The sequence below is a fragment of the Theropithecus gelada genome, chromosome 14, assembly GCF_003255815.1.
Source record: "Theropithecus gelada isolate Dixy chromosome 14, Tgel_1.0, whole genome shotgun sequence".
Classification (NCBI taxonomy): Eukaryota; Metazoa; Chordata; class Mammalia; order Primates; family Cercopithecidae; genus Theropithecus; species Theropithecus gelada.
This window is the reverse complement of record NC_037682.1, coordinates 47,258,484-47,280,336: the sequence shown is the minus strand read 5'-3', so window position 1 is coordinate 47,280,336 and position 21,853 is coordinate 47,258,484. Positions and strand designations below refer to the sequence as shown.

The 21,853-nt window shown below is 38.8% G+C and overlaps 1 pseudogene; it reads left to right on the top strand.

Moving 5' to 3' along the window:
* Positions 1-17,049: 17,049 nt before the first annotated feature.
* LOC112605880 lies at positions 17,050-18,502 on the top strand (annotated as a pseudogene).
* The last annotated feature ends 3,351 nt before the right edge of the window (positions 18,503-21,853 follow it).

The following is a 21,853-nucleotide window of genomic DNA, read 5'->3' as shown; positions in this document are numbered from 1 at the left end:
AATTAAAAACATGTAATTATAAACACAGGATCAGTACAAAATTCAGGACTATGCTCCACTAGTGGTTATCCCTTCAACAGATAACTCAAGCAGACAGAAGAGACCACCAAGAGAAGATGTGACATCACTGTGGGCTATGTGCTGCTCACAGACAGTGAGGCTGCCCCTCAGATTGACCCTCACTGAGGGGAGCTGACACATGCATTTTGAGTATGCAGGAGACAGTACAAAGCAGTTATGAAAGCAATAAAGAGGTCTATAGTTCTCCATTTGTCCAACCAAATTTACTGGTAACTCGTATCACATTGTTCACAATGTCGAACTCAGGTCCCCTGAGTCCAGATCCATTGCTATTCCAGGACCAGCACTCTGCTGATGCTGAATCCTATCTGTCCACCCTTAATTTCCAAATGCCATAGTAGGACATAGCTGTAGGTGAGCCTTTCTTATGTGTCGGAGGAAGTGGGAAGGCAGTGTTTGCAGCCAATGCTCCAGGCAAGGAGCTTTAATGTGATGTCTTTAGTTCAGGCTGAGGGTTATTGAGAGAGCCCATTCTGGGAGTCTGTGATATCAATTGTACAGTTCTGGATAAAGATGTTTATCATGAGGAATTCTGTAGAGAATTTTCACCTGGCAATTGACTCAAATAATATTGGTTCTCACCTGGGCCACTGCTTATTTTGACGTTAGTGACTCTTTTTCTTTTGATGGAAGAAAATTTCAACTTTATGAAAACTTAGATTCTGTCCCTGAAGCCCATTCTGAACTCACTGGGCCTCACACTCCACTACAGCACTTAAGACAGTATATTTCAGTTGGTTGTCCTCACATCTTTCTCTTCAACCGCACTCTGAGGTCTTTAAGAGCAGAGAACATGTCTTTGAATTTCTGGTGCAACAGACTAGGTGTGGAATTTAGAAGAGTCTTGGTAACTATTTTTCTCAAGCAGCTCCCACCTGAAAATCACAGGTTTGTCCAGCATCTTGCAAAGGCTAGCTCAGTCACCAGGTCTCACTGGAACTCCTACAGGTACCTCCCACACAACAGAGTGTCCTCTGCAGTTGGTTTTTCTGAGAACAGCTGTTCCCTTTCATTGCAGGTCTGCTCACTGCCTCTGGGAAGAAGAATGGAGAGGATGTGGGAGTCTGCTAGTGAAATGCTTTCTTTCCCAGGCCAATGATATCATTTCCTCTCAGTTCCATGTCGAGGAAGAGCGTGCAGGACATCCAGGCATGTTCCCCAGAAAGGGAGAAATGATATAAAAGTCTCTAATGGCACTTTTTGGGAGCTGCCATTCATGACTATTTTTTAGGCATGAATTCAACAAACATTCGAACCTAATTCATCAAGCACTGTGCTAATTCTGCATAAAAGCAAACACCTTTCAAATAAGTCTCTCACTAATACATTCCATCTCTATATCCAATCCTTTCCACTTCCTGAAGAAAATATATGGATTGATGCTGAGCAAATGCTGAGCCTTTGTGGTCATTCACTGATGCTCTAGTACACCTGGGCTCAAGGGCACTGAGTCATCAGCCTCACAAGAACCAATTGGATCTGTTTCCTGTCCTGCTTTTGACAATTAGGCTTGTCAATATAATTACCTAATTTATCAAAATACATCACAAATCAATGAAATACGAGTATGAAAGAAGAATTGTGGTTTCCATACAAACTAATGTGAATGCTTAAAGGGACAATAAAAGCAGGTTCCAAAATTATTGTTAGTTTAATAGGTGTGAGTCTGCCAATTCTATCAGATTAAACAAAAACTAACAATATGGAACAATATCCTCAGTGAGAATGCTATGCATCTGACACTAGGATCTACACTTAAACTAATCCACACTGCAAATCATAGACAATGATTGATATATGTGCTTTCAGCAAGATAGAGTAGAATTCTATTTGCAAACCCTACACAAAGGAATGTTCTGTAGTCTGGTTCTATTATAGTGAATGAATTCTAGGTAAAAATGAAATATTCATGTTACAAACGTTTCCTTTTTTATGAATACTGATTAACAGACATTTTCAATTAACCTATCCACTTGCATTCCTGAATATATCATTAAGTGGGCTTTTCATAACAGTATCTCTCACTTATTCCACTGTTTAATGTATAAATACATACTGAGCATCTTCTATTCTCTAGTTTGCATGCCAGACACTTAGGAGTCAAAGTAAACACACCTACATTCATAGAGCGCACAGCCTGTGAAGGAAGGACACTAGTGCAGAAAAGACTGCCTCCCAAAGTGACACATACTATCCAAGAGTTGTTTTTGTGGCTCAAGTGTTCTCAGAGGAGAGGGTATCTAAAAATTCCCAATTATCTTGCTGCCATCTTGAAGAGGAACGCCACAACCAAGCACCCAGCTGAAGCAGGACAATACGATTCCAATAAATTAGAGAATGTTCACCGGGTGACTACTCATGCAAGACAACAATCTCAGCAATGGTTTTATAAGTGATGACACCAAAGATTAATAGGCTGAATCTTACAACAACCCTCAATCTATAGTCCAACACCACACCAATGCACAATTCCTAAAAAGATTTTTAAGAGACCCTGCAGGTGCTTAGGTCACAGGCATTGCGGAACTATCTACCACCATTACTGTGTGTTCCAGCAGTAGAAGCCCTTACCTCCAGGCAAACCAAATCAGCATCTAGAAATCCCAGGATACGTAAAGAAGGAGAATGTGCAAGTGCTAGAAAGGGAAGAACACCTGACCTGGTTTCAGGGATTTGGGATTCTCAAGCTGACTGCATGGCCAACATGGGTCACATGCTCATTCCAGGCAAACCAAGCAGATAGTGAGGTTATGGGATTGCCCCAGTCTGAAACTGTGCCATTTGTGCATTTGTGCTCAGGTATCTCTTTTCAGAATATGTGGGTAAATTGTGGCTTTACCATAACTCTGGACTGAAGATAACTGCTGTTGTGATCCTGGCAGCCTGAGAAATTCATGTCTCTATACAGTGACTATAATCACAGTAATCGTATGTTCTTCTCACCTATGTGGCAGCGACCTAGAATCTGAAGAGACTGCTGTGATGTTTATTCTGTACGATGGTGTGGTATCCATTGGGCACGATTATTGTCAATGTACCAATGCTGACTATAGATATAGATGGCACTTGCTTGCTGTTACCTAACAACAGCAGAGTATAGAAGAAGAAGTCTCAATGCTCATGCCCATCATATTTGTCCAATTGTTCTGAAACCTTGCAGGATGAAAACACAAGGAAGGACAGCAGAGACAGAGCAGATCTCATTTCTAAGTGTGTATGTAGAAGTGAGTGGATCATGGAAGGCTTTGTGTAATAGGTAGAATTTTAACTGATGACTACAATTTACCCAGCATTATCATTATAATTATACCCTCTGTAAATTTTGCCAATCACCTCAATCTTTGTACTGGGGAAGGAGAAATAAATAGGATCTGGACAGATAGAAATGGGAGAAGAGATAATTTACAGTGGCACTGTTAATAAAAGCATAGAGTTTTTAAGGGAATGGTGAATAATTCATTCATGAGTTTTATTCCTTGTGTCATCCCATGTGTTTGGTCATGGTGGCAAGATCCCTCTTAAATAGAAGGAAAGATACAGTCTTTTTCAGACAAACAAATACTGAGAGAATTTGCCACTACCAAGCCAGCACTACAATAACTGCTAAAAGGAGCTCTAAATCAGGAAATAAAACCTCAAAATACAACCTTCTTAAAGCCTAAGTCTTCCAGGGCCTATAAAACAATAACTCAATGAAAAAAAAAATCCATCTATTAACACAATAACTAGCATGATGAATAGAATAGCATCACACATCTCAATATTAATATTGAATGCAAATAGTCTAAATGTTCCACATAAAAGATACAGAATGTCAGAATGGATAAGAATTCACCAACAAAGTATCTGCTGTCTTCAAGAGATTCACCTAACACATAAGGACTCACATAAACTTAAGGTAAAGTGTTGGTAAAAGATATACCATGCAAATATATACCAAAAGCGAGTAGAGGTACCTATTCTTGTATCAGACAAAAAAAAACTACTTTAAAGCAACAGCAACTAAAAAAGACAAAGGGGAAAATCATATAATGATAGAAGGATGAGTCCAACAGGAAAATATCACAATCCTAAATATGTATATACCTAACACTGTCACCCCTAAATTTATAAAACAATTACTAATAGACCTAAGAAATGAGATAGACGGCAACATAATAATAATAGTGGACTTCAATACTCCACTGTCAGCACTAGAAAAGTCATCAAGACAGAAAGTCAACAAAGACACTATGGATTTAAACTATACCCTACAACAAATGGACTTAACAGATATTTATAGAACATTCCATCCAACAACCACAGATTATACATTCTATTCAACAGCACATAGAACTTTCTCCAAGATAGACCATATTATAGGCCATGAAACAAGTCTCAATAAATTTAAGAAAATGGAAATTATATCAAGTATCCTTTCAGACCACAGTGGAATAAAACTGGAAATTAACTCCAAAAGGAATCCTCAAAACCATTAAAATATATGGAAATTAAATAATCTACTCCTGAATGATATTTGGGTCAACAATGAAATCAAGAAAGAAATTTAAAAATTCTTTGAACTGAGTGATAATGGTGACATAACCTATCAAAATCTCTGGGATAAAGCCAAGTGGTGCTAAGAGCAAAGTCCATAGCATTAAATGCCTACATCAAAAAGTCTGAAAGAGCACAAATAGACAACCTAAGGTCACACCTCAAGGAACTAGAGAAACAAGAACAAACCAAAGCCAAACCCTGCAGAAGAACAAAAAAGAAACATTGGAGCAGAACTAAATGAAATTGAAACAAACAAACAAACAAAAAGATAAATGTAACAAAAAGCTGGTTCTTTGAAAACATAAACAAAATTGATAGACCACTAGTGAGATTAACCAAGAAAAGAAGAGAGAAGATCCAAATAAGCTCAATTAGAAAGGAAACAAGAGATATTACAACTGATACCACAGAAATTCAAAAGATCATTCAAGGCTACTATGAACACCTTTACACACACAAATTAGAAAACCGAGAGGAGATGGACAAATTCCTGGAGATTAAAATAGGAAGAAATAGAATCTCTGAACAGACTAGTAACAGGCAGCAAGATTGAAATGGTAATTTGAAAATTACCAACAAAAAAAGTCTAGGACCAGAGAGATTTACAGCTGAATTCTATCAGACATTCAAAGAATTGCTGCCAATCCTTTTTTTTTTTTTTTTTTTTTTTTTTTTTTTTTTGAGACGGAGTCTCGCGCTGTGTCACCCAGGCTGGAGTGCAGTGGCGCGATCTCGGCTCACTGCAAGCTCCGCCTCCCAGGTTCACGCCATTCTCCTGCCTCAGCCTCCGAGTAGCTGGGACTACAGGCGCCCGCCACCACGCCCGGCTAGTTTTTTGTATTTTTTTTTTTTTAGTAGAGACGGGGTTTCACCATGTTAGCCAGGATGGTCTCGATCTCCTGACCTCGTGATCCACCCGCCTCGGCCTCCCAAAGTGCTGGGATTACAGGCTTGAGCCACCGCGCCCGGCCGCTGCCAATCCTTTTGACACTATTCCAAAAGATAAAGAAAGAGGGAATCCTCCCTAAATTATTCTATGAAGCCAGTATCACCCAAATACCAAAACCAGGAAAGAATATAACAAAAAAAGAAAACTAAAGACCAGTATTCTTGATGAATACAGATGCAAAAATCCTCAACAAAATACTAGCTAACCAAATCCAACAGCATATCGAAAAGATAATCCAGCATGATCAAATGGGTTCATACCAGGGATACAGAAATAGGTTAACATACACAAGTAAATAAATGTGATAAACCATATAAACAGAATTAAAAACAAAAATCACATGATCATCTCAATAGACACAGAAAAGTATTTGACAAAATCTAGCATCCCTTTATGTGAAAAAACCTCAGCAAACTCGGCATAAAAACTATCTATGACAAACCACACAGCCAACATCATACTCAATGGGGAAAAGTTGAAAGCATTCCACCTGAGAACTGAAACAAGATAAGGATGCCCATTTACACTACTTCTATTCAACATAGTACTTGAAGTCTTAGCAAGAGCAATTAGACAGAGAAAGAAATAAAGGGCATTTAAATCAGTAAAGAGGAAGACAAACTGCCATGGTTCACCAATGACATGATTGTATACCTAGAAAACCCTGAAGACTCAACCAAAAAGCTTCTAGAGCTGATAAATGAATTCAGTAAAGTTTCAGGATACAAAGTCAATGTACACAAATCAGTAGCACTGCTATACACCAAAAGTGACCAAGCTAAGAATCAAATCAAGAACTCAACCCCTTTTACAATAGCTGCAAAAAATAATAAAATACTTAGGAACATATCTAACCAAGGAGGTGAAAAACCTCTGCAAAGAGAACTACAAAACACTGCTGAAAAAAATTATAGATGACACAAACAAATGGAAACACATCCCATGCTCATGGATGGGTAGAATCAATATTGTGAAAATGACCACACTTCCAAGAGCAATCTACAAATTCAACGTAATGCCCATCAAGATACCATCATCATTCTTCACAGAACTAGAAAAAATGATCCTGAAATTCATATGGAACCGAAAAAGAACCTGCATAACCAAAGCAAGACTCAGCAAAAAGAACAAATCTAGAGGCGTCACATTACCCAACTTCAAACTATAAGGCTATAGTCACCAAAACCCATGGTACTGGTATAAAAATAGGCATATAGACCAATGGAACAGAATAGAGAACCCAGAAATAAACCTAAATACTTACAGCCAACTGATCTTCAACAAAGCAAACAAAAACATAAAGTGGGGAAAGGACATCCTTTTCAACAAATGGTGCTGGAATAATTAGCAAGCCACATGTAGCAGACTGAAACTGGATCCTCATTTCTCACCTCATACAAAAACAACTCAAGATGGATCAAAGACTTAAATCTAAGACCTGAAACCATAAAAATTCTAGAAGATAACATAGGAGAAACCCTTCTAGACATTGGCTTAGGCAAAGACTTCATGACCAAGAACCCAAAAGTAAGTGTAAAAAGAAAACAAAGATAAATCAATGGGACTTAATTAAACTAAAAATTTCTGCACAGGAAAAAAAAATAATAATCAGCAGAGTAAACAGATAACTCATGGAGTGGAAGAAAGTCTTCACAAACTGTGCATCTGACAAAGGATTAACATCCAGAATTTACAAGGAAGTCTAACAAATCATCAAGCACGAAACAAATTATCCCATTGAAAAGCAGGCTAAGGACATGAATAGACAATTCTTAAAAGAAGATATACCAATAGCCAACAAACATATGAAAAAATGCTCAACATTACTAATTATCAGGGAAACGCAAATCAAAACCACAAAACAATACCACCTTACTCCTGCAAGAATGGCCATAATTAAAAAATCAAAAAATAATAGATGTTGGCATGGATGTGGTGAAAAGGGAACACTTTTACACTGCTGGTGGGGATGTAAATGAGTAAAACCACTATGGAAAACAGTGTGGAGATTCCTTAAAGAACTAAAAGTAGATCTACCTTTTGTTCCAGCAATTCCACTACCGGATATCTACCTAGAAGAAAGGAAATCATTTATGAAAAAGACACTCACACATGCACGTTTATAGCAGCACAATTTGCGATTGTAAAAATGTGGAATTAGCCCAAATGCCCATGAATCAATGGGTGGATAAAGAAAATGTCATATATATATGTATACACACATACGTACCATGGAATACTACTCAGCCATAAAAAGGAACAAAATAATGGCATTCACAGCAATCTGGATGGAGTTGGAGACCATTACTCAAAGTGAAGTAACTCAGGAATGGAAAACCAAATCTTGAATGTTCTTACTTACAAGCAGGAGCTAAGCTATCAGGATACAAAGGCATAAGAATGATACAATGGACTTTGGGGACTCAAGGAAAAAGAGTGGGAGGTGGGTGAGGGATAAAAGACTACACACTGGGTACAATGTACACTGTTCTGGTGATGGGTACATCAAAATCTCAGAAATCACCACTAAACTACTTATCCATGTAACCAAACACCACCTGCTCTCCAAAAAGTTATTGAAGTAAAAAAATAAAATGTATAATCTCAGCTATTTTCAAATGTATACTACATTATTATTTACTGTATTTACCACACTATGTAATATATCTCAAAGAAAAAATTATTCATCCCATTTAATTAAGGCTTTACACTCTTTGACCGTCAATCACTTCTCCATGGGTGTTGAAATTTGTCAAATCCTTTTGCTGTGTTTATTGAGATATTCACATAATTTTTCCTCTTTATTCTGTTAATGTGGTAAATTTCACTGATTGATTTACAAGTGTTAAACAAACATTGCACTACTGAGATAAACCCCACTAGCCATTCTGTATTATCCTTTTGATATATTTCAGGATTCTACCTGCTACTACTGTGTTAAGAATTTTTGCATCTGATTCATAAGAAATTTTGGTCTGTAGTTTTCTTTTGTAATATCTTTTCCAGATTTCGCTAACAAAGACATACATAGTCTCATAAAATAAGTTGGAGAATATTCTTTCCTCCTGAAATTTATGATAAAATATTTGTATAAATTTGATATGATTTTTCCCTTTAAATATCAATAGAATTTATCCAAGCCTTCTGGATCTAAATTTTTGCATGTGTATGTGTGGAAAGTTTTAATTAAAAATGTAATATCTTGACTAGGTGCAGCAGCTCATGCCTGTAATCCCAGAACTTTGGGAGGCCAAGGAGGGTGGATCACCTGAGGTCAGGAGTTCAAGACCAGCCTGGCCAACATGATGAAATCCCGTCTCCACTAAAAATACAAAAATTAGCCAGGTTTGGAGGTGTGCGCCTGTAATCCCTGCTGCTCAGGAGGCTGAGGCAAGATAATCACTTGAACCTGGGAGGCGGAGGTTGCAGCACTCCAGCCTGGGCGACAGAGTGAGATTTCATTAAAAAACAACAACAACAGCAACAACAAATTTATATAGATACACAGATATAGAAAGATATATAAAATGTCTTTCACAGACATACAGCTATTCACATTTTCTATTTCTTCTCATGTCAGTTTTGGTGAATTATGTCTTTCAAGGGAAGTGTCCCTTTCATCTAAGTTTTGAATTTATTGACATAAATTTGTTCATGATAGTTCTTTATTATCCCTTTAACATCTTTAGAGACTATAGCAATATTCCCACTCTCATTCTTGATAATGATGTTATTCTCTCTCTGTTTATTGTTCAGTATTGCTAAAAATTTGTGAGTATCGTTAATCTTTTCATGGTACTATCATAACTTTGATATTTTCTCTATTGTTTGTTTTCTGTTGCACTGATTTCTGCTTTTTATTGTTTCTATTTATTTTGGGCTTAATTTGTTCATGTTTTTTATAGTTCTGAAGCTTGAAGGTTAGATCTTGATTTTTTTAATTCTTAAATGTTTGATAGAATTCACCAGTTTGATAGAATTCGCCATGTGTGCCTGGAGCTTTCTTTGTAGAAGAGTTTTTAATTATAAATTCAATTTCCTTAGTAGGTACAGGATTATTTGCAATTACTGTATCTTCTTGATCAATTTTGGGAAGGTGTGTTTTTAAAAGAGTACTTCTATTTCTTCTAAATTGTCAAATTTTGACAAAACATCATTCAAAAGAGCTTTTTATTTCTGTATTTTTAATATTATGATAGTCTCTCTTTGATTCCCAGTTCGAGTTTCATGTTTTCTCTATTTATATTTTTCTTCATTGGTATTGATAGGAATTTATCAATTTTATTATCTTTTCAAAAATATAAATTTCATCTTTATTGTTATGTTTCTATTGTACCTTTGCTTTTTATTTAGTTTTTTCCCAACCTTTATTATTTCCTTCCTTTTACAGTAGTTCTGTCTTATCTTTAAGGGATAAATTCCAAGACCCCCCACTGGTTGCATGAAATGTGTTTCAATTGACAGCAACCAAAACACATTTCTGTTCATGTCTTCAACCCACAAATTTAATGCTTTTTCTATCTTAATTAAGCAATTGTCATGTATTGTGGCCACAGCTTTTGCAGTTTAAGGTGCAACAGCAAAACTAGCATGAATTTCTTTTGCCTCTTTTATGATTAGTTTTTACTCCAGACCTTAGCAGCCTCCACATTCTATATTTTTTTCCTTCCTTACTAAGTTGCAAACTTCACCTTTACCTAGAGGGAGCACTCTACCACTTCTCTTTGGCATATCTGAATTGCCAGCATCCCTACTCGTAATGCTTTGGAGCCATTAATAAGTAAAATAAGGTTTACTTGAACACAAGCACTGTGATACCACAACAACTGATCTAATAACTGAGAGGGCTACTAAGCAACAAATGGGTGGGTAGGGTACACGGCATGGATATGCTAGGCAAAGGGGTGAATCACGTCCCAGTAAGGAGAGAGCAGGACCACAAGAGATTTCATCACACTATTCAAAATGGCACATAATTTAAAGCATATGAATTATTTATTTCTGGAATTACTCAATGAAGAAAATTTGCCTACCTTTTAAAAACAACTCTTCATTTCATTGATCTTTTCTTTTGTTTTTCTAGTCTTCTTTTCACTTATTTCTGCTCTGATCTTTATTATTTCCTTCCTTCCTTCTACTAATTTTGCAAAATACACATCTGATAAAGGATTAGCATCCAAAATATTTAAGAGACTCTAACAACTCAATAGCAATAAAACAAATGAACCAGTGAAAATATGGGCAAAAGAACTGAATACATATTTCTGAAAAGAAGACATAAAAATGACCAATAGATGTAAGAAAAAATGTGCAATGTTAACTAATCATCAGGAAAATGCAAATCACAACCACAATTACATATCATTTATCCAGTTAGAATGGCTACTATCAAAAATACAAAAGATTACAAGTATCATAGAGGATGTGGAGAAAAGAGAACCCTCATACACTGTTGGTGGGAATGTATTTTAGTATAGCTATTAGGGAAAACAGTATGGAAGTTCCTAAAAATATTAAAAATAGAACTATCTATATCCAGAAATCTCACTCCTGGGTTGATGTCCAAGGGAAATGAAACCAGCATATTGAAAAGATATCTGTATCCCCATGTTTCTTGCAGCACTATTCACAATGGCCAAGATACAGAATTAACCTAAGTGTCCATCAATAGATAAACTGATGAAGAAAATGTGGTACATATGCACAATGGAATACTATTTAGCCTTTAAAAAGAATGAAATTCTGTCATTTCCAGCAACTTGGATAAGCCAGAGGACATTCTGTTAAGTGAAATATGCAAGGCACAGGAAGAAAAATAGTACATGATCTCACTCATATGTAGAATCTAAACGAGGTGATCTCACAGAAGTCGAGAATAAAATGGTGGTTGCCATAGGTTTGGTTGGTTAGGTGAAAGGGGAGATGAGTAGACATTGGTCAAAGGATATGTAATTACATCTAGATAGAAGGAACAATTTTTCTTTTTTTTTTTTTGAGATGGAGTCTTGTTCTGTTACTCAGGCTGGAGTGCAGTGGTGCGATCTCGGCTCATTGCAAACTCTGCCTCCTGGGTTCAAGTACTTCTTCTGCTTCAGCCTCCCAAGTAGCTGGGATTACAGGCACCCACCACCACAACCAGCTAATTTTTGTATTTTTAGTAGAGATGGGATTTCATCACGTTGGCTAGGCTAGTCTCAAACTTCTGACCTCAGATGATCCACCTGCCTCGGCCTCCCAAAGTTCTAGAATTACAAGCATGAGCCACCACGCCCGGCCTGGAGGAACAATTTTAAGAGATCTATTATACAGCATGGTGACTGTAGCTGATGATAATATATTGTGTTCTGAAAAATGCAAAGAGTGGGTAAGTGTTCTCACCACAAAAATACTATAAGAGTTAATATATTTGTTATTTAGCTAAATTTATACCACAACGTCTAGGTACTTCAGCATCATATTGTACAGGATAGATCCATACAATTTGAACTGTCCAAAAACTTTTTAAATTTAATTGCTGGGGAGTATTTCCTTGTATGGATACAGTAAGCTTTCTGTCATTATTCATGGTGAAAATACATTTGCTTTGTTTCCATTTTAGCTATTAAATAAAGCTGCTATTAACATTAGTGTACAAAATTTTAAGTGAACATCCTTATCCACTCTCTTGGATACATTCCGAAGATAAATTTCTGGGTGATATGGTAAGTGCATATTTAACTTTTTAAGAAAATTAAAACAGTTTTCTAGAGTACTGTACCATTTTACTTCTCCACTGGCAATGTATAGAAGATCCACTTTCTCCAAATCCTTGCCAGTATTTGAAATGAGTATTTTTTTACTTTAGCCTTCTAAGAGCCGTATATTGCTGTATCATCATGGTTTCTTCTGAGACCTCTCTCCTTGTCTTGTAGATGGGGTCTTTTTCTCCCTGTGTCTTCACGGGGTCTTACCTCTGTATGTCTGTGTCCTAATCTCTTCTTCTCATAGGGACATCAGTCATGTTGGATTAAGGCTCACTCTAATGAACTCATTTTAACTTAACTAGCTCTCTGAAGACCTCCTTCCCCAATATACTCGTATTTTGAGTTACTGGGGCTAAGTATTTCAACATATGAATATTAGAGGAACACAATTCAGCCCATAACAAGCTCTTTTTAAAATATTTGCTCAGCATTGAAGACTATTTCTGGATATTTTAAATAGGTTCTAATTCAAATGACATTATTTTTTTAATGCCAAGTAGCTTAATTTGGTTACAGCATGAGGCACAAGAAGGGCAATGATAGAAGATAATGCTTTAATTTTTTAATATTCATACCAAATGAAAATAAATAACAAATTTCATGAAGTAGAGGGAGGAAGAATAAGGATATGTTGTATGTGCTGAACTCTTTACATTTTATAAGGGATGTCCATTGAGCCACTCCTTAACACTGATAAATTAAAAATAGAAATACGTTTACTATTCAGAACTCATAAGTTTAAAAAGTAAGAATAAAAAGCGTAGCAAGGGGAAACCTCTGGAGAATAGATTTAGGGAGTCTTTCACTTCGTATATACTACACTGTCATTTGGAATTAAAACACACACATAGATGCATTATCACTGTGATCATGAAAACATACCCAAAAAAGTAGAATCAGGCCATTGTAAGTATGGAATGACCCCATGATCCACTTTATTCTTTAGTTATAAAGCTCCACAATGCAAGCTCTCATTGCTTGATGGTACTACCTAGGCTTGCAAATGGCAATTAAGGGTCCAGAACAGCAATTACTTACAGGGAGGTGAACCAGAAAGGATGGGATGAGAGAGGCTAATGTGTTAGTGGAAATGGGGTACAGGCTAAGAAACATCTCAGTGAGAAATTCTGCCTCAAATGCCTCTGGTCTCTAATATTTCTGTAGTTCTTGTGCAGGAAATCACAAGATGTCCAGCAACTTGATAAACCTGGCTTAGTCATCAACTTTCACTTCTGCTCCTGTACACATCTCCCCAATTAGAGAACATAGAAAAATCCTCAGGTAGAAAAGAAGTCATATTAAAAAGACACTTGTAAACACATAGTGTTTTGTTTTGTTTTGTGATGGAGTCTCGCTCTATCGCCCCGGCTGGAGTGCAGGAGCGTGATCTCGGCTCACTGCAACCTCCGCCTCCCAGGTTCCAGCAATTCTCCTGTCTCAAGCCTCTTGAGTAACTGGAACTATAGGCGCACACCACCATTACCGGCTAATTTTTGTATTCTTAGTAGAGACAAGGTTTCACCATATTGGTCAGGCTGGTCTTGAACTCCTGACCTCAGGTGATCCACCTGCCTCGGGTTCCCAAAGTGCTGGGATTATAGGCATGAGCCACCATGCGCAGCTGTAAACACGTTTATAGCAGCACAATTTGCAATTGCAAAAATATGGAACCAGCCTAAATGCTCATCAACCAATGAGTGGATAAAGAAAAAGAAACAACATAACGGCATTCACAGCAACCTGGTTGGAGTTGGAGACCATTATCCTAAGTGAAGTAACTCAGGAATGAAAAACCAAACATTGTATGTTCTCACTTATAAGTGGGAGCTAAGCTATGAGGGCACAAAGGCATGAGAATGATATAATGGACTTTGGGGACTCGGGGGAATGGTGGGAGGGAAGTGAGGGATAAAAAACTACACGTTGGATACAGTGTACACTGCTTGGGTGATGGGTGCACCAGAATCTCAGAAATCACCACCAAAGAACTTATTCATGTAACCAAATACCACCTGTTCCCCCAAAACTATTCAAATAATAATAATTTCATTAAAGAAAAAGGAAAAATAAGAAAAGTCCTCAGCCATCACCCAATCCAAGAAAGGCTGTCCCCATTCAGCACCAGACAACTCTCCACCTCTGGACAAAAGAATGGAGGAAAGGTAAGGATATATACCAAAAACTGTCTGGTTTCCAGTTATAACTTTTGTTCTAGTTTTATATCCCTGTGCTTATACCTTGGAGTGCCACATGCAGTGGGTAATGGTGCCTCCCTCAGGAAAAGGAAGGAGACATGAGGTCTCATTCTGGAGACTGAGTACTGGCAGCCCAAATTGTGGCACTTCCAAACAGAGTCAAGAGGACCTTTCTCTCTTCAAATCCATCTCCTTGTATCACTCCCTTTATTCCAACCATTCAAATCTGCTTTCATGGAAAGAAGCTGCCTCTTACATTCATTTAAGGAGTAGGATAATATACATGCATTGCTTCCCAGAGCTGAACTGCTGTACACCCAGGTTTTATTGCATTACTTGCTTTCCAAAGTTATTCTCCTTTGTATATTTGGAAAGGTCCAGGAAGAAACAAATAGTCCTAATTGAAATAATTGCGGAGTGTTTCATGAGGAAACTATTTACTAAGATGGTCAGAGTTAAGGGAAAGAGATAATGCCTGGGGCAGCACCCTGAGCAGCAATAGTGGAGCACTGCTTCCTCTCCTAGGTTTAAAGGGACAGGGAAGGAGGAATTATCACTGAAATCATAACTTTACCTGTAGCTAGCTGTAGGGGCGGGAGAGGATGACCAGGCAGGTGGAGGAGCCCTGCATCACCAACACACAGCCACATAGGCAGAGAGCCAGGAAGTGAAAATCCGAAATCACTTTCCTCCTGCTGGGATCCCCAACTGGCTCAATTCAACCAGAAACCAGAAGGAAAAGAATCCCAGTAATGAGGTAAACATCCCTCTTGGGATGTCAAACAGAATGGAAAAGGGTGGGAAAAAAGTCTCCAGGGCCAATGAGACTCTCCCTCAAATCTCCCTTTATTCCTGGGGTTTTCTCTATCTAAATGCTATTAAACCATTTTTTTCATCACATCTCCATCGGTTACTTTTTTTCCTGTTTTCACTTTCTTTCTCTAGTGTTACTTTATGAATAATCTTCCACATTCATTAAAAATTTCCTGAAAATGGAATGTAATTGAAAAAGAAAAAACTTTTTCCTTATTAGTCAGAGTGTAAGTTTGGCTGCTCTAAAAATGTCCCATAGTAGCAATGACTTCTGTGACAAAGTTTACTAGACCTGGGCTGGAGGTTCCAGGCATCAGACACCAGGACCCCTTCCATGTTGCTGCTCCCTAATCCCTAGAGAGGTGCCCTCATCCTCGTGATTCTGCAGGCTTCCAGTGACATCAACATTCCAGCCTGAGGTGAAGAAGAGGAGGACAGAGGGAGACCACACTTATTTCATCAATCCAAGAGTCAGTTACATCATATCTGCTCACCTACCATTGTCTAGTGTCTAATTACAAGATGTCATGAGCATCAAGGCAGGGGTTGGGGTAAATAGGATCCTTTACGTGATTTATAACTCTCAGAAATACTATGTGACAGGGCAGTTGCAGTGGCTCACACCTGTAATCCCAGCACTTTGGGAAGTGAAGGTGGGTGGATCACCTGAGGTCAGGAGTTCCAAACTGGCCTGGCCAACGTGGTGAAACCCCCGTCTCTACTAAAAACACAAAAATTAGCCGGACATGGTGGCAGGCGCCTGTAATCCTAGCTACTAGGGAGGCTGAGGCAGGAGAGTCACTTGAACCCGGGAGGCGGAAGTTGCAGTGACCCGACATCACACCACTGCGCCCCAGCCTGGGCGGCCGAGTGAGACTCCGTCTCAAAAAAAAAAACAAAAAACGAAATACTATGTGGCAGAGGAGAGGAATGGTTAGCAGGGGACACTAGCAGTCTCTACAGACCCTAATAATCTCTCAGATTCTGTGTTCACTTGACAATTTTTTGGGTGTTCCCCAAAAAATAATGATTGATAGGGCAGAAAACAGTGGAAAAGCCTCAGATAGGGCTCCAGGAGACAGAGGCTGGTATTGGCCATGCTCTTCATGATGTAAACAGGAAAATCCAATGTACTCTTTAAGCCTCTTCCTGTATCAACTGAGAGTATTACAAAAAGTGGTCCTTAAGGAGTACATGCTAAATGTTGAGGACACAATAGTGAACAAATACACGTACGACTTAGTTATGAAGGTTCAGCTTTGATAAGGAAGACAAATGTATCACACCCTAATAATACATTTACAAACTGTTCAGTACCTTGAGTGGGAGCAACAGAAGTCTTGGTTTTCCTTCCTTTTATTTTCCTGGCCAACCAAGGCTGTGGGAGTTTGTCTCTCTAAGAGAGCTCATAGTGGATGCATTCATGCCTGATGCTTCTCTCCACCCTTGGAAGAAGATGCATCCTCTTTCCACTTAGAGGCCTCCTGATTCATTGAGTCCTCTGGATAACCTAGTGATGGCTACATTTGTAAGGTAGAAAAGGGATCCTGGATTCTTCTATCTGTTCCTAATTGGCTTTCACTCATCTCTCTTTTGTTTCCTATTTGATTTGCTTCTCATTCTCTCTCTAACTGAAGTTTGTTATGGTTAGCTTTTTTTTTCAACCCCCAATCTTAACAATTAACTTGGATGTAACTTGGGAGTTACTCCCCTGCTTTCCCCCTCAGACATGTGTATTGAACGCTTGGTGGTGTTGGGGACAAAGGGTTGGACAAAAGGTTGAATCCCGAGGCAGCTCTGTTGGGTTCAAATCCACATTGTGTGAGACCAAGGAATAATTATGCATCCATTTTCTGCCCCATGCCATCCTCTGTAAATATTAATAATTCTTCCCTCCTAAGGGTTAAAGGAGATAGTAGCTGTTAAACTCTCAGTCAGCTGCTGTTGTTTACCCAGATGAGAGCTAGTCCTCTTTCTCCAGTTGAAATCTGCATGAGCATCTCTCTACATTCCAAGCCCAGCACTTTTTCTACATTCCAACATAGACTCTTCTCACACAGAAGATTTAGCCAGCAAAAGAAACTCTTTTAAAGTTCTCCTGGGAGAGAGTGAAGTAGATTTATGTTGTGCGCACCCAGCACCCCACTTAGTAGTCCTCCATCTCTATTTGCATACTTCCATTTCCTCCTTCAGTGGCACTCAGCCCTCACACTCACTTACTTCTTCATCCACTATATTGCTGAGCAATTCAGCTCCAATCCACTCCCTACCCCAACATTGTGTACCAAAATGCTTCCAGGTGTTCAGCAAAGCCACATTGAGCTCTCATATCAAAGGCACATTAGTGATCAACTTCAGTTATTTGGACACACATCAGTAATTACTGTTAACACACACAACTGTCCAGAAAAAGAATTCTGAATAAATGAAATTTTCTTCCTCTCATTATACATGTGTGTTCTAATGCTTTTAATTGTGCTTTCATTTTTATTTTCCATTTAACCTGCAAATCTGCTGCTACCATAAGGCTCCTCATTCATGCATTCATTCACTGAATAAATATTTGTGGAGAACACAGTGTGCTGCCTGTCCGTCCTGTGGCCTTTCTGGTACTGCTGCCACTGCCCAAGAAACCTGTTAACAGTCATGTGTGCCCTGCTCTGGGCCTTGTCTCTGTTGCTGAGCACCCTGAAAGGGAAGTTCTGTGGTTTCTTAGTTTGTGATGGTGACTATGGTTGGTGTTGGACATTTGATTTCATCACTGCAGCATGGCTGATTTTTTTTTTTTTTTTTTTTTTTTTTTTGGTTCTCTGTGAGTCCAGCCTGTGACTCCCTGTGCATCCTGCTGACCAGGCTGTGTGACCATCCTGCTCACAGTGCTGATCTTCCTTCTCTGCAGGCTGCCCTTTGGCATTAAGTGGTTTCTATTATTCTGGATCCTCATGGATTTTGATGTCTTCCTTTGTCATTTTCATCTAGTTTCAGATGTCCTGTCCTCTCTTAACAACAGTGCCAACCCCATCATTTACTTCTTCATGGGCTCCTTTAGGCTGCGTCAAAATTGGCAGAACCTGAAGCTGGTTCTCCAGAGGGCTCTGCAGGACATGCCTGAGGTGGATGAAGGTGGAGGGTGGCTTCCTCAGGAAACCCTGGAGCTGTCGGGAAGCAGATTGGAGCAGTGAGGAAGAACCTCTGCCCTGTCAGTCAGATGGGACTTTGAAAGCAACACTGCTCTGCCAACATTGACAGTTACCTGCTCTTCTCTCAGCCTCATGCCTCGGAAGTGTCTTAGTGATTCCTCAATGACTTTGGGTAGATTAATTTCAGCCTTGTTTTTCCTGTTTTATTCTTAGAAAAAGCAGTCTAAACTAAGAACATCTCCATCTTTCTCAACTGTACCAATAAATTCTTTTTTTTTCTGGAAATGGGAAAGGAGGGAATTCATAGTAGCATTGTTAATAAATAACAGCATAGAAATAATTTAGGGAGTGGATATCAGTATGTAAATGAGCTTCTTTCCTTGTGCCACCCCAAGTATTTTGTTATTGATATGGTTTGGCTATGTTCCCACCCAAATCTCATCTTGAATTCTCATGTGTTATGGGAGGAACCCAATGGGAGGTAACTGAATCATGGGGGCAAGTTTTTCCCATGCTGTTCTTATGATAGTAAGTCTCACGAGATCTGACAACTTTAAAAAGAGGAGTTCCCCCGTACAAGTTCTCTCTCTTTGCCTGCTGCCATCCGTGTAAGACGTGACTTGCTCCTCCCTGCCTTCTGCCAAGATTGTGAGGCTTCTCCAGTCACGTGGAACTGTAAGTCCAATTAAGCCTCTTTCTTTTGTAAATTGCCCCATCTTAGGTATGTCTTTATGAGCAGCATGAAAATGGACTGGTCATAGTTGCAAAATCCCTCTTAAGAGGGCTCTAAAGGCCGCACAGTGACTCATGCCTGTAGTCTCAGCACTTTGGGAGACCGAGGCAAGAGGATCTCTTGAGTCCAGGAGTTTGAGGCTGGGAGTTCAAGACTAGTTGGGCAACATAGCAAGACCACATCTCCACAAAAAATTAAAAATTAGTCAGGCACGGTGGCACATGCCTGTAGTCACAGCTACTTGGGAGGCTGGGGTAGGAGGATGGCTTCAATGCAGAAGGTCAAGGCTGCAGTGAGCCAGGATTGCATAACTACACTCCAGCCTAGGCAACAGAGCAAGACCTTGTCTCTAAAAAACTTTAATTTAACTTTTAAAAAAGAAGGCTCATAAGGCTGGAGTGCTTTAAACAATGACTAGTGTCTGTAGTGGCCTTGAAGTGACAGGGGTTGACAATCCTTTTGTGAAATTAGTTGGAATGAACTGTTCAACATGGCCAAGTCTTGTGCAGGCCAGCCAGGTCAGCCCAGCAGGAGATGCCAAAAAGGAAATGTCTTAACCTCCCAACATTCCTCCCCAGAATATGTCAAATCCTTCAGGGTCAGAAAACATTGGTAAAAACAACAGGGAGATAGAACAAAGAGAAGTGTGGGAGTGGGAGGAAAGAGAGAAGCAGTGGAAAGCACCCCCTTCTCTGGTGCAGCATTTTTACCTGCAAAAGACCCAAATTGGAATTAGGGAAGATAGCTCATCTTTAAATTAACTTCAACATTTTGTTCCTCACATAAAAATCCAACTCTAAACTTTTTAATAGGCTTGATATGGATGATGGATTGAGAGTTGGTAATTGGTTATCCAAAAACTTCACATTTAAATTCTGCATTTCACCTTGCACCTGTTTTGAAATGTGGTATCTATAGTGTCTTCTTTCTTTCTCTTTCTTTCTTTCTTTCTTTCTTTCTTTCTTTCTTTCTTTCTTTCTTTCTTTCTTTCTTTCTTTCTTAAGTAGAGATGTGGTTTTACCATGTTGGCCAGGCTGCTGGTCTTGAACTCCTGACCTCAAGTGATCTGCCCGCCTCAGCCTCCCAAAGTGCTAGGATTACAGGTGTGAGTCACCCCGCCCAGCCTAGTGTCTTGGTATTTCATTTAAAACTCCTGTTTCAACATCCTGTTACACATATGAGAGAATAATGCATATCAATTTCAGAAGCTCTGAAGAGATCAGTGAGAGGAGAGATGCAGGTTTGAGCCTCTAGGTATATCTGTAAAATTGTATTTATGTATTTTAAAGACCAATTGTAAGAAAATGTGACAAAATTTTAATATATGCTTCATTTTAGAGATGTGTGTATGATGCTTATTCTATGATCTTATGGCCTGTATGTCTCGGTTTACTAACTTCTCATTAACATACCCCATATCCTCCTTCTTGATGACTTTAGTTATTCACATAGGTAGTCAACCCAACCAACTGATCTTTCCATTGTTTTTTAACTTTTCATTCTAAATTAATTACACATTAACCAGAAGTTTCAAAACTAGTACAGAGAGTTCCTGTGTACCCTACACCCAGCCTACACCAATGATAATAGATTGCATAAATATAGTATATTATCAGGCAATTGACATTGGTGCAATAAAATTATCTATACCATAGCTAACCATTCAGATATCACTAGTTTTTTATATACTCAATTTTTTTTTGGTTGCGGATTTCACTTTGCGAACCATTCTATGACATTTTCATTTTATCACATGTATAGATTGACATAACTACCACCACATTCAAGATATGGGACTGTTACTTCACCACAGAAGAACTCTCTGAGGTTACACATTATAGTCACACCCACACCCATCCCCCTTCCCAAATCCCTGGCAACCACTTACTTGCTCTTCATCTCTATAATTTTGTCATTTCAAATATGTTATTAAACGGAATCAGATAGTATATAACCTTTTTGAGTTTGACTCTCTTCACTCAGTATAATGTCCTCAAGATCCATCCAAGTTGTTACAGTAAGTAATTTGTTGTTGATTTTCTTAAATTGTTACGTAAAATTCTATTCTCTACATGTATTATAGTTTCTTTCACTATTCACAATTGGAAAGGCATTTGAATTGTTTCCAGTTTGGCTATTATAAATAAAGCTGTTTATATTAGTCTGTTTTCACACTGCTGATAAAGACATACCTGAGACTGGGCAATTTACAAAAGGAAGAGATGTAATTGGACTCACAGTTCCACATGGCTGGGGAGGCCTCATGATCATGGCGGAAGGCAAGGAGGAGCAAGTCACATCTTATGTGAATGGCCGCAGGCAAACAGAGAACTTGTGCAGGCAAACTCCCATTTTTCAAAAGCCATCAGATCTCATAAGACTTATTCACTATCACAAGAACAGCATGGGAAAGGCCTGCCCCCATAATTCAATCACCTCCCACCAGTTTCCTCCCATGATATGCAGGAATTGTAGGAGTTACAGTTCAAGATAAGATTTGAGTGGGGACACAGCCAACCCGTATCATTCCACCCCTGGCCCCTCCCGAATCTCATGTCCTCACATTTCAAAACCAATCATGCCTTCCCAATAGTGCCCCCAAAGACTTAACTCATTTCAGCATTAATTCAGAAGTCCACAGTCCAACGTCTCATCTGAGA